This window comes from Oryx dammah, unplaced genomic scaffold (genome assembly GCF_014754425.2).
Source record: "Oryx dammah isolate SB20612 unplaced genomic scaffold, SCBI_Odam_1.1 HiC_scaffold_20, whole genome shotgun sequence".
Classification (NCBI taxonomy): Eukaryota; Metazoa; Chordata; class Mammalia; order Artiodactyla; family Bovidae; genus Oryx; species Oryx dammah.
The window spans coordinates 23,593,538-23,605,063 of NW_024070204.1; positions in this window are offsets into that span (position 1 = coordinate 23,593,538).

Genomic DNA, 11,526 nt, shown 5'->3' on the forward strand with positions numbered 1-11,526 from the left:
GCATCAGCTTCAGCATCAACCCATCCAGTGAATATTCAGGACTGATTCCCTTTAGGATTGACTAGTTTGATCTTGCAGTCCAAGGGACTCACGAGAGTCTTCTCCAACACCACAGTTCAAAGGCATCAATTCTTCAGTGCTCAGTTTTCTTTATAGTCCAACTCTCACATCCATACATGACCATTGGAAAAACCATAGCCTTGACTAGGTGGACCTTTGTTGGCAAAGTAATGTCTCTGCTTTTTAATATGCTGTTGAGGTTGGTCATAACTTTCCTTCCAAGGAGTAAGCGTCTTTTAATTTCATGGCTGCAATCACCATCTGCAGTGATTTTGGAGCCCAGAAAAATAAAAGTCAGCTACTGTTTCCACTGTTTCCTCATCTATTTTCCATGAAGTGATGGGACCGGATGCCATGATCTTAGTTTTCTGAATGTTGAGCTTTAAGCCAGCTTTTTCACTCTCTTCTTTCACTTTCATCAAGAAGCTCTTTAGTTCTTCATTTTCTGCCATAAGGGTGGTGTCATCTGCATATCTGAGGTTATTGATATTTCTCCCAGCAATCTTGATTCCAGCTTGCGCTTCTTCCAGCCCAGCATTTCTCATGATGTACTCTGCATATAATTTAAATAAGCAGGGTGACAATATACAGGATGGATATTGTTAGCTAACACTAAATTGTCAGATAACCTGCAGTAAATTTTATATACATTTTTTAATAAGAGAGAAGAAAAAAATTTCACATATATAAGTAAAACATACATATGAAAAGCTACTATAATCTTTATTTCCTTAATTGAAAATAATATCTATGGTTCCTTCTTCACCATCCATTCTGTATTCCCTCTACAGTCCTCAAAAACATCAACTTATTGATGGAATAGACTAAACCAAACCCAATGGAATAACCCAAATATGAGTTAAAGAATGACCCAAGTACTCAAATATCCTATTTTTGCAGGAAGGTTACTGTAATTTTCCATTTACCTTTATTACTGAGCATGGAAGTGTTAAGAGGCACCCAGAGAATGCCCTGGCTTCCAGTCATAGTGCTCTTTATTCTACTTTCTCCTTAGTAATCAAAATTAATCCCTCTATTTCTTTAATGAGAGAAAGTCATTTTTCTATCTGTTGGTTTCTCTAGTATAAGGAAACAGAAATGGCTAGGTTTCATCTTACATTTCAAGAGAATTCTTACTGTGTTCCCTGCTACCAGGGTTCTCTCCTTGGAATAATTAAACATTCAAGAAGCAAAGCAAAACTCAATGTCACTAGAACAGAAAGAAAATTTTGCAAATTGGTTATTTGATGTAACACTAAGAGAAGCCACTTCCATTTCCTGTCATTGATTTCCAGACTCATATATTGTGTCTGTGGGAAAGACAGCACCATATAAAGGTCTCCGTGAACAGATCTTATCTTTTCAGGAAATTTATCTCACAACTTTCATGTACCTGAGTCTTCATAAGTCCTTGGCTGTTCAACCACAGAGGTGTCTTCTGTTCCCAGGTGTCAGTTTTAATTCAAAATTAGTGTCTAGTAATCTCAGTAAGTTCTGACAATAGTCTTTTTCCCCAATGCCCTGTCACTCTCCTTTTCTCTTGGGGAAAGTTTGGAATAAAATTTCTAGTGTGAACTTGTGGCAAAGTTTCAGAAGGATTCATGTCCCCTTCATTGAAGATTCTTTGTGTCTATGAATTGACTCAAATTTTGGCATTGGTTACAAAGCTACAATCTCTACTGTGGTGACACAAGCCAGATTTATTGGCTACAGGAACTTTGTTTTTCTGCTATAGATATCAGTGTTAATCGAGTAAAACTGTGCATCTCTTTCATTCCTAAAAGCACCTTAATAAATTAGCCAACAATAAAGATATCTGTAGGCCAAGGCATACTGATACAGTTCACCTCAAATTCCCCTTATAAGTACTTATCTGCTTTGGTGGGTAAAAGTTGTCACTTGCATTCTATTACTTTAGGATTCTGTAATCTCATTGGAATTAGGGAGCCCAACTCAATGGTACTATCCTGTACAGTTATGTCTTACATACAAACAAGAGCTACCACAGAGATTTCCATGAGTGAAGATGCTATGCACAGTATATATCAATGACTTTTTGTATGCATGCTGTTTGTTCTTGGGTCAGATTTTGTACACCTTGAACATGGTAGATTTTATTCTAGTCATGGTACTAGTGGCAACAGAATAGACTTTTTGTGGTTCCTAAGAGACATTGTCATTTTTCAAGACTGGCTGTACCAGTTGATGTTATCACAGGGTCTTCAGGCAGAGAAAAGCTAATCTCAAACGGTGGGAAGTATACTGCTTCCACTGATAATTGAGACTCAGAGTGACTTGGGAGTTCACAGTGTCAATTTTATTTGAACCTAACAAGATGTCTTCATCCAGTTTTTACGATCCAGTTATTTGCCAAAGAGTGACCTAAATTTTATATAAGAAATGATGTAACTGTGAATTTAACTACAGTTTAATCTTGTAACCTTCAACATTAAGCTTTATGTTTTGTTTTCAAAATATGAGCTTTGTGTTAGCAAAAAATACTGGATCATTTCTGGACTGTCATGGAGGATATTTGGACATTATTACATCATGACTGATCTGAAAATTAATGGACTTCAGTTTACATTTTTGCTTTATCAAAGTGCTTTATCAAGTGCTATAAAAAGACTATACTCTGTAACATAGTCTTAATGTTATTTCCACAAAAGTCAAATGCAATAGCCATTTGGATTTCCAAGGGATATGCTTCAGTTGGCAGTTCTTCACAAACAACTACACATGGTAGCTTGATCGACTGTGATAAAATGGGTTACAAGCATTCCATTTCCTATTGGCAAGATCAGCACTGAACACAAGCTGAATGCCATGACCAAAACAGTCCCAAAACTTCATCCTTTGGGTCAGTCTCTAACGTTTATTATCAATTATGCTTTAGCGAGAGTTTCATAAACAGAAAGATAACAGAAATTTTAATAAAAATAATTATTCAGTTCAGTTCAGCCACTCAGTCATGTCCGACTCTTTGCAACCCCATGAATTGCAGCACACCAGGCCTCCCTGTCCATCACCAACTCCCAGAGTTCACTCAGATTCACGTCCATTGAGTCCGTGATGCCATCCAGCCATCTCATCCTGTGTCGTCCCCTTCTCCTCCTGCCCCCAATCCCTCCCAGCATCAGAGTCTTTTCCAATGAGTCAACTCTTTGCCTGAGGTGGCCAAAGTACTGGAGTTTCAGCTTTAGCATCATTCCTTCCAAAGAAATCCCAGGGCTGATCTCCTCCAGAATGGACTGGTTGGATCTTCTTGCAGTCCAAGGGACTCTCAAGAGTCTTCTCCAACACCACACTTCAAAAGCATCAATTCTTCAGTGCTCAGCCTTCTTCACAGTCCAACTCTCACATCCATACATGACCACAGGGAAAACCATAGCCTTGGCTAGACGGACCTTAGTTAGCAAAGTAATGTCTCTGCTTTTGAATGTGCTATCTAGGTTGATCATATATATCCAGGGATTAAAATAACAGGTAAGATAAAAATATATTACTTGTCTAATAGAAAAAAAAAACAAACATAGCTCTAAATAATTCCTTAAGGCTGAAGGAATATACCCAAGAAAGTAACACTCTTGGAAAGAAAACAAAAAAAAGTTCCACAGGCTGGAATTCAGATTTCACTGGGTAGAATATGGTTAAAACTCACTAGATGGCTAAGAAACTAGCAGAGTTTGCCTATGTAAGAGTTGGTTCATAGTCTATTAGAGTGATGCGATAAACAGAGAAAGCTTTCTAGGATGCTGGCAAATTGGCAAGTAAATGTGTTGTGAGAATTCCTGTTAACTTAAGAAGTCAATAGTGAAATGGGTTTTCTTATGGAAAAGTTGTCAGAAAGACAATTTTCTCTCAAGGGTATGAGAGAGGTGATCAGGAAACCATCACTCGAATAGATCTGGATACAGAATTGTGGTGCCAGTAGAACTCTCTAGCTGCCTTTGGAAGTTTCAACTTATTCACAATTCTAAACTGTTCACACAAGGTGCCATTTACCACTAGAAGCTATGTGAAAGAGGAATGTATGTTTGGGGGAAATTGTTTAGGAGGATTTGCCACTTGCTCCTGGCTGGAGAATGACTGCTGAAAAAAGACATTCATTCAGCATGGACAAAACTAGATAGCATATTGGGAGAAGGAAGGGAGAAAAAATAAAGCTATAATCTCTAATGCCCTTATGCTACCCTCTACCAACAAGGATAACTTTTTTCTGGATACAAAAAAGAAATATTATACACTCCAGCTACATTGTGTTGTGCTGTGCTGTGCTAAGTCATTTCAATCATGTCTGACTCTTTGAGACCCTATAGACTGTAGCTCACCAGGCTCCTCTGTTCAAGGGATTCTTCAGGCAAGACTACTGGAGTGAGTTTCCAAGTCCTCCTCCAGGAGATCTTCCTGATCCAGGAATCGAACCCACCTCTCTTGTGTCTCCTGCATTGGCAGGCAAATTCTTTACCACTGAGCCACCTGGGAAGCCCCCAGCTACATAATCAAAGAACAAATAAAAGACCAGATTTGGAACTGAGTCAACTTATTGATAATTGATATAATATACACTGGAGAAAGGAATGGCAACCCACTCCAGTATTCTTGCTTGGAGAATCCCCTGGATGGAGGAGCCTGGTGGGCTACAGTCCTTGGGGTCGCAAAGAGTGGGACATGATTGAGCGACTTCACTTTCACTTTCTACGCTGAATAAATGTCACTTTTCAATTGTAAAAATTCTTGTTAAGTTGAAATCAGTGGATAGAATTATCTTCAGATTACCCTACAATCTTAGAGTATATCTTTAAAATGTAATATGGTGGAAATTACATCACTTTTTTAAGCCAGAGATTCTTAGAACTTATTCATGAAAGTATGGAAATTTCTTTAAAAGGTATGATTGGGTTATCAAAGCTGATTTGATTTGTCATATCTGTATCATTCTATAGGTAAGATAAATCTTAAATTATATAACTCTATAGTAGGTTACTCTGATTCAATGTGGATGATTTGTTTAGTTTAATTTGATTCAATTGCGTGTGTTTTTTAATAGAAAAAAAAATCACATAGCTGAAATACCCACATTTATTCTAGTAAGTACTTTGGAAGAGATAAGAGCAAAAAATGGAGTTATGGAACTTACACAAGGGCATTTTTAAAATAGTATATATGTTTTTGAAAATAAGGTGTTTGAAACCCAGCACTCGTGATACAGAGAGACTTTACTGACAAGGACGGTTTATGGTATAATATTTTCAGTTATACAAAATTAACACCTGTTTTATGTAACTGAAGCCATCTGTTTTTGTTTCAAGTTGGATACAGTGACTGATCCAAATAACTAGGGCAGCTAAAGATACTATAATACTCTAGATGACACCAAAACACTTGCCCACACACATGTAGTTAGAACCTAAGAATTTGTGACAGTCTATAATTAGTAAATATGTATGCCTATAAGTTGTTTTACGTTTTTAAATGGGAAAAAGCTGGATAATCATCCATTTGTTGCTCAAGATTGCATTTAATATTATCCCCCTTTGACTACCCAATGTATATGCCTGTTATTGGTCACTTTTTTGCAAATTTTGGTAGAAAAATGATTGATATATTAATAAAAGTAGATGGTGTAGTACTCACAGGCACACTCTGAAGTCTGTTATTGTCACTTTTTATTATATCTTTAATGGATTCTCTTATTTGAATGTCATCTAATAAGCAATTGTTACATATGGTAAAATCCATAGAAGAAGAAAAAATAACAAACATATTTTTAACAGTGAAGGGAAGAAGTTGATTTCTTAAGTGACAGAGGACTTTGGTGAAGGTACTGTTAACTTCAAAACTAATGGAAATGTTGGGAAAGCAACTAAATATAATCATTTCAGAACTCTGGAAAATGATCAAATTCACAGAAAACAAAACAAAACAAAAAACTGAATATCATCTGTCCAGATGATACAAGAGTAAGACAGAGGAGTCTGTGATATTTTGAATTGGAGTTATTCTCATTTTTCCTCCCTCCTGGGCTCTCTGACTTGGCAACCCTGAAAAGAATTTGGCCATACAATTGACAGAAAAGACTGCCTTTCTTTGAGCCCTTGTAAAAACACCACTAGCACCACTCCAAAACATGTTATTTATTTATTTTTTTCCCTATACTTGAAGCTTCCAGGAAAAACTCTATTTCCATAATCCATTGGCAATTTGATTTGATTCACTATTCAGCTCAGGAAAAACAAAAGGAAAAACCTACCTATAGAGTATCACCAAAAACAGTAGAAATCACCTGGAATAACTCAGCTATCTAAGATTTTAACTTTAATTGGGATAAATAAGATCTGGTAAAAATATTTTAAAAGTGATACTAGACAACTAACCAATTACAGGGAATTTTGAAAAGCTTTTTTATATTCTTGGGGAATCTACAAAACTGCAGCCTTGGGAACCACTGACTGTATTTCGGGCAAATACTGGAATAAGGAAAAGATCCTAGAAGCTCATTTCAGTTCAATCATTCAATCATGTCTGACTCTTTGTGGCCCTATGGACTGCAGCATGCCAGGCTTCCCTGTCCTTCACCATCTCCCATAGGTTGCTCAAATTCATGTCCATTGAGTCAGTGATGCCATCCAACCATCCCATACTCTGTTGTCCTTTCTCATCCTGCCTTCGATCTTTCCCAGCATCAGGGTCTTTTTCAATGTGTCAGTTCTTTGCATCAGGTAGCCAAAGTATGGGAGCTTCAGCTTCAGCCTCAGTCTTCCAATGATTATTCAGGTCTGATTTTTTTTATGATTGACTGGTTTGATCTCCTTGCAGTCCAATGGACTCTCAAGAATCTTCTCCAATACCACAGTTCAAAAGCATCAATTCTTCAGTTCTCAGCTTTATTTATGGTCCAACTCTCATATCCATACATGGCTACTGGAAAAACCATATCTTTGACCCAGTAGTTCACCCCTGAGTAATTTTGAGAGCTACAGAAGCAAAAAGTGGAAGATAAGGCTGTCTAGTAAATGGACTGAAGTTTGAAGGTCTCTCTTCTCAGAAAGATTTCTTTGGCAAAGAGAGAGAACTATAAGTAAAGTAATTAAGAGAAAAATCTAAGCAATCATTGTCAGACCACTAAAGTATATTGAGACAGGGATAGTCTCTAGGAATTTAGGCTTTAATGTATGCAAACAAACAAAAATTCTTTAAAAATCCTGAAAGAGAAATAGGTGTGGGAACACTGTAGAGAATACAGAATCTGAAGAATTACTCCAGGAAACTCACTAACAAAATATCAATGCACGAAAATCAATAACAAGAGTCAAAAATTACAAACCATAATGTAGGATGCATAGTAAACATGCTACAATAAATTTTATAAAATAAACATATTTTTTTTTGCCAGAAATTACTGAATTAACAAAGTATGGCATCTAAGAGAGGACAAAAATTAACCAACATAAAATTTCACTGAAGAAGCACACTTTGTTTTATTAGGTGCAACTTATAAAACTTCATTTAAATAAATAAACAATAATGAAAGACATGGAACAATAATGTCCTAAATAGGGAAAACAAATGAGATATAAATTGTGAGGTCAAATAGAAATTCTAAAGTTGAAAAGCACAATAACTACAATGACAAGTCCACTAAGCAAGGGACAGCAATAGATCTGAGCTGACAAAAAAGATAAATTGTTAACTTGAAATTGCACCAGTACTGTCCATACATTCCAAGGACAATAATTAAAAAAAAAAAAAAGGAGAAAAATGAACAGAGGTCATCAAGCATGCCAAAATATACGTGATGGAAATCCCAGAAGGAGAAGAGTAAAAATATAGGGCTGAAAAAAATATGAAGGAATAATAACCACAAACTTCACATATTTGATTTAAAAAAATCATCAACACATCAAAGTAGCTCAGCATAGTTCAAGTAGAATAAAATCAAAGAGATTCATCCTAAAGGAACCCTAGTCATTCTAAAAACAGGTCCGTGACAAAGAAAATCTTGAAATTGTCAAGAGAAACATTACTTACCACTTAAAAGTGTTCCTCAATAAGATTAACAGCTGACTTCTCATCAGAAATCATGGAGTCAGGAGACAATGGATGGGATGACATCTTGACAGTGCTGAAACATATGCTGTTAACCAAAATTCTGTATCCAGAAAAAATTATAAAACAAACATTCCTTGACTTAAAAAAAAAAAAAAACTGAGAAATATACTGCTAGCAAGTCTGCTCTAACCAAAAAACAGAAAAATCACCAAGAAGGGAATTACAGTAATGCATATGAAATTCTGTTTAACACAGAAGAAGACACTGATGGAGAAATGATGAAATGAAAAGCAAGAGGTAAGACATTCAGAAATAACAAACAAACAGAAAAATCTTACTATATAAGTAAATGTAAAATGGATTTACATCTTGGACTTTAAATGTAAATAGATTAAGCATTCAAAGTGAAACAGATTAGTAGAATTGATTTAAACAACAAAACCTGATCCACCTATAATACTTTCAGAGAGAGGCCTTTTACATCAAAATATAAAAATAGTTGAAAATAAAAATATAGGAAAAGTGTACTGAAAAAGTACTGAGATGGCTATAGTAAAATCACAGAAAATAGACCTTAAGAAGAAAATTAATACTATAGAGGAAGAAGGTTATTGAATATTAAGAAAGAAAATTAATCAGGAAATTATGACAATTATAATCATTTACACTTTACAAAAAAACTCCAAAAGACCCCAAAGCTGTTATGAAGTTGGCACCTGCAGAGCAGCATTCATGTATAATTTATTCTGATAATGAAGAATCCAGTGTAATGTACTAGATATTTTGTTGTTGCTCAGTATTGTCATGTCAGACTCTTTGTGATATCCCATGGATTGCAGCAAGTCAGGCTCCTCCATTCTTCACTATATCCCAGAGTTTGCACAGATTCATGTCCATTGAGTCAGTGATGCTATTTAACCATCTCATCTTCTGCTTTGCCCTTCTTCTCTGGACTTGAATATTTCCCAGCATCAGAGTCCATCCATTGAGTCAGCTCTTTGCATCAGGTAACCAAAATATTGGAGCTTCAGCTTCAGCATTAGTCCTCTTGAATATTCATGATTGATTTTTTTATTTGTTCTCTTGATTTTTCAGTGCTGTATTTGCAAATTTTGCCCTGGGTTAAAATAATTGCAAATCTTGAAGGTCTTTACTCAGCCAGCTCTACAAAGACTAACTAAAACACCATATTATTTACACATATTAGGATTATGTATAAGATTCTCCAAAAATGTTACTGATAAGTATAACAATGAATTAACATAAAAGAATTACTTGATACAAGATTAAATATGGAAAAATACAATAAAACCTTACTAGCAGCATTAACAGATAAGGCAATGTCACCCCACTCCAGTACTCTTGCCTGGGAAATCCCATGGACGGAGGAGTCTGGTGGGCTGCAATCCATGGGGTCCCTAAGAGTTGGACACAACTGAGTGACTTTACCTTCACTTTTCACTTTCATGCATTGAAGGAAATGGCAACCCACTCCAGTGTTCTTGCCTGGAGAATCTCAGGGACTGGGGAGCCTGGTGGGCTGCTATCTATGGGGTCGCACAGAGTCGGACACGACTGAAGTGACATAGCAGCAGCAGCAGTAGCAGCAGCAGCAGCATTAAACAAGATAAGAAAATGTTTAACAAAACAGGTGATTATTCTATGTGGTAAGTTCTATAACGAGGACTAGAAAATATGATAAATTAAGAAATTGTCCATAGATAAACTTTTAGTAAGTGTGACTGCGTAAAGTCAGACCCCAGTTTCCTGTCTGTATGCTTAATTACTATTCTGTCTTCTCTTATGAACATTACATTGAAGGAAGCATGGAATTTCTCCTCTAATGAAGCTTCTTTACTGAATTATACATGAGCTTAGAATACTACATTTTTTCAGTATTTTTGAATGAAACTACAAAGTACAAAATAAGAGGCTAGAAAATAATCTAAGTTCAGAAAAAAAATCACAATAAAGGCAGATAGACTTAGTGTTCTAGTACAAAATTACAGTCTCAAACTTCATAAAACAAAAATATGTAGTCAAATGTTGTTTAAAGTGATAAACAGTATAAATATCAGGACATTGATTGCTAAAATAAAATGAAAAATAGGCATATCAAGCAAATAGAAGTTAAAGAAGTCTAGGTAAGGTCCAGTTAGACAATAATGACAATCAGTTCAGTTCAGTTCAGTTCAGTTCAGTTACTCAGTCAAGTCCGACTCTTTGCGACCCCATGAACCGCAGCACGTCAGGCCTCTCTGTCCATCACCAGCTCCTGGAGTTCACCCAAACCCAAGTCCATTGAGTCAGTGATGCCATCCAACCATCTCATCCTCTGTCCTCCCCTTTTCCTCCTGCCCTCAATCTTTCCCAGCATCAGGGTCTTTTCAAATGAGTCAGCTCTTCACATCAGGTGGCCAAAAAATTGGAATTTCAGCTTCAACACCAGTCCTTCCAATGAACACCCAGGACTGGTCACTTTAGGATGGACTGGTTGGATCTACTGCAGTCCAAGGGACTCTCAAGAGTCGTCTCCAACACCACAGTTCAAAAGCATAAACTCTTCAATGCTCAGCTTTCTTCACAGTCCAACTCTCATATCCATACATGACCAGTGGAAAAACCATAACCTTGACTAGTTGGATCTTTGTTGACAAAGTAATGGTGGACGGGGATGAACCAGAGAGATGTTGTGGGGAGGGGGGTGGGAGGGGGGTTCATGTTTGGGAACGCATGTACACCCGTGGTGGATTCATGTCAATGTATGGCAAAACCAATACAGAATTGTAAAGTAAAAAAAAAAAAAAAAAGTAATGTCTCTGCTTTTTAATATTCTGTCGAGGTTGGTCATGCCTTTCCTTCCAAGGAGTAAGCGTCTTTTAATTTCATGGCTGCAATCACCATCTGCAGTGATTTTTGAGCCCCAAAAAATAAAGTCTGACACTGTTTCCACTGTTTCCCTATCGATTTGCCATGAAGTGATGGGACTGGATGCCATGATCTTAGTTTTCTGAATGTTCAGCTTTAAGCCAACTTTTTCACTCTCCTCTTTAACTTTCATCAAGAGACCCTTTAATTCTTCTTCACTTTCTGCCATAAGGGTGGTGTCATCTGCATATGTGAGGTTATTGATATTTCTCCCGGCAATCTTGATTCCAGCTTGTGCTTCTTCCAGCCCAGTGTTTCTCATGATGTATTCTGCATATAATTTAAATATGCAGGGTGACACTATACAGCCTTAACGTACTCTTTTTCCTATTTGGGACCAGTTTGTTGTTCCATGTCCAGTTCTAACTGTTGCTTCTTGACCTGCATACAGATTTCTCAAGAGGCAGGTCAGGTGATCTAGTATTCCCATCTCTTTCAGAATTTTCCATAGTTTATTGTGATCCACACAGTCAAAGGCTTTGGCAA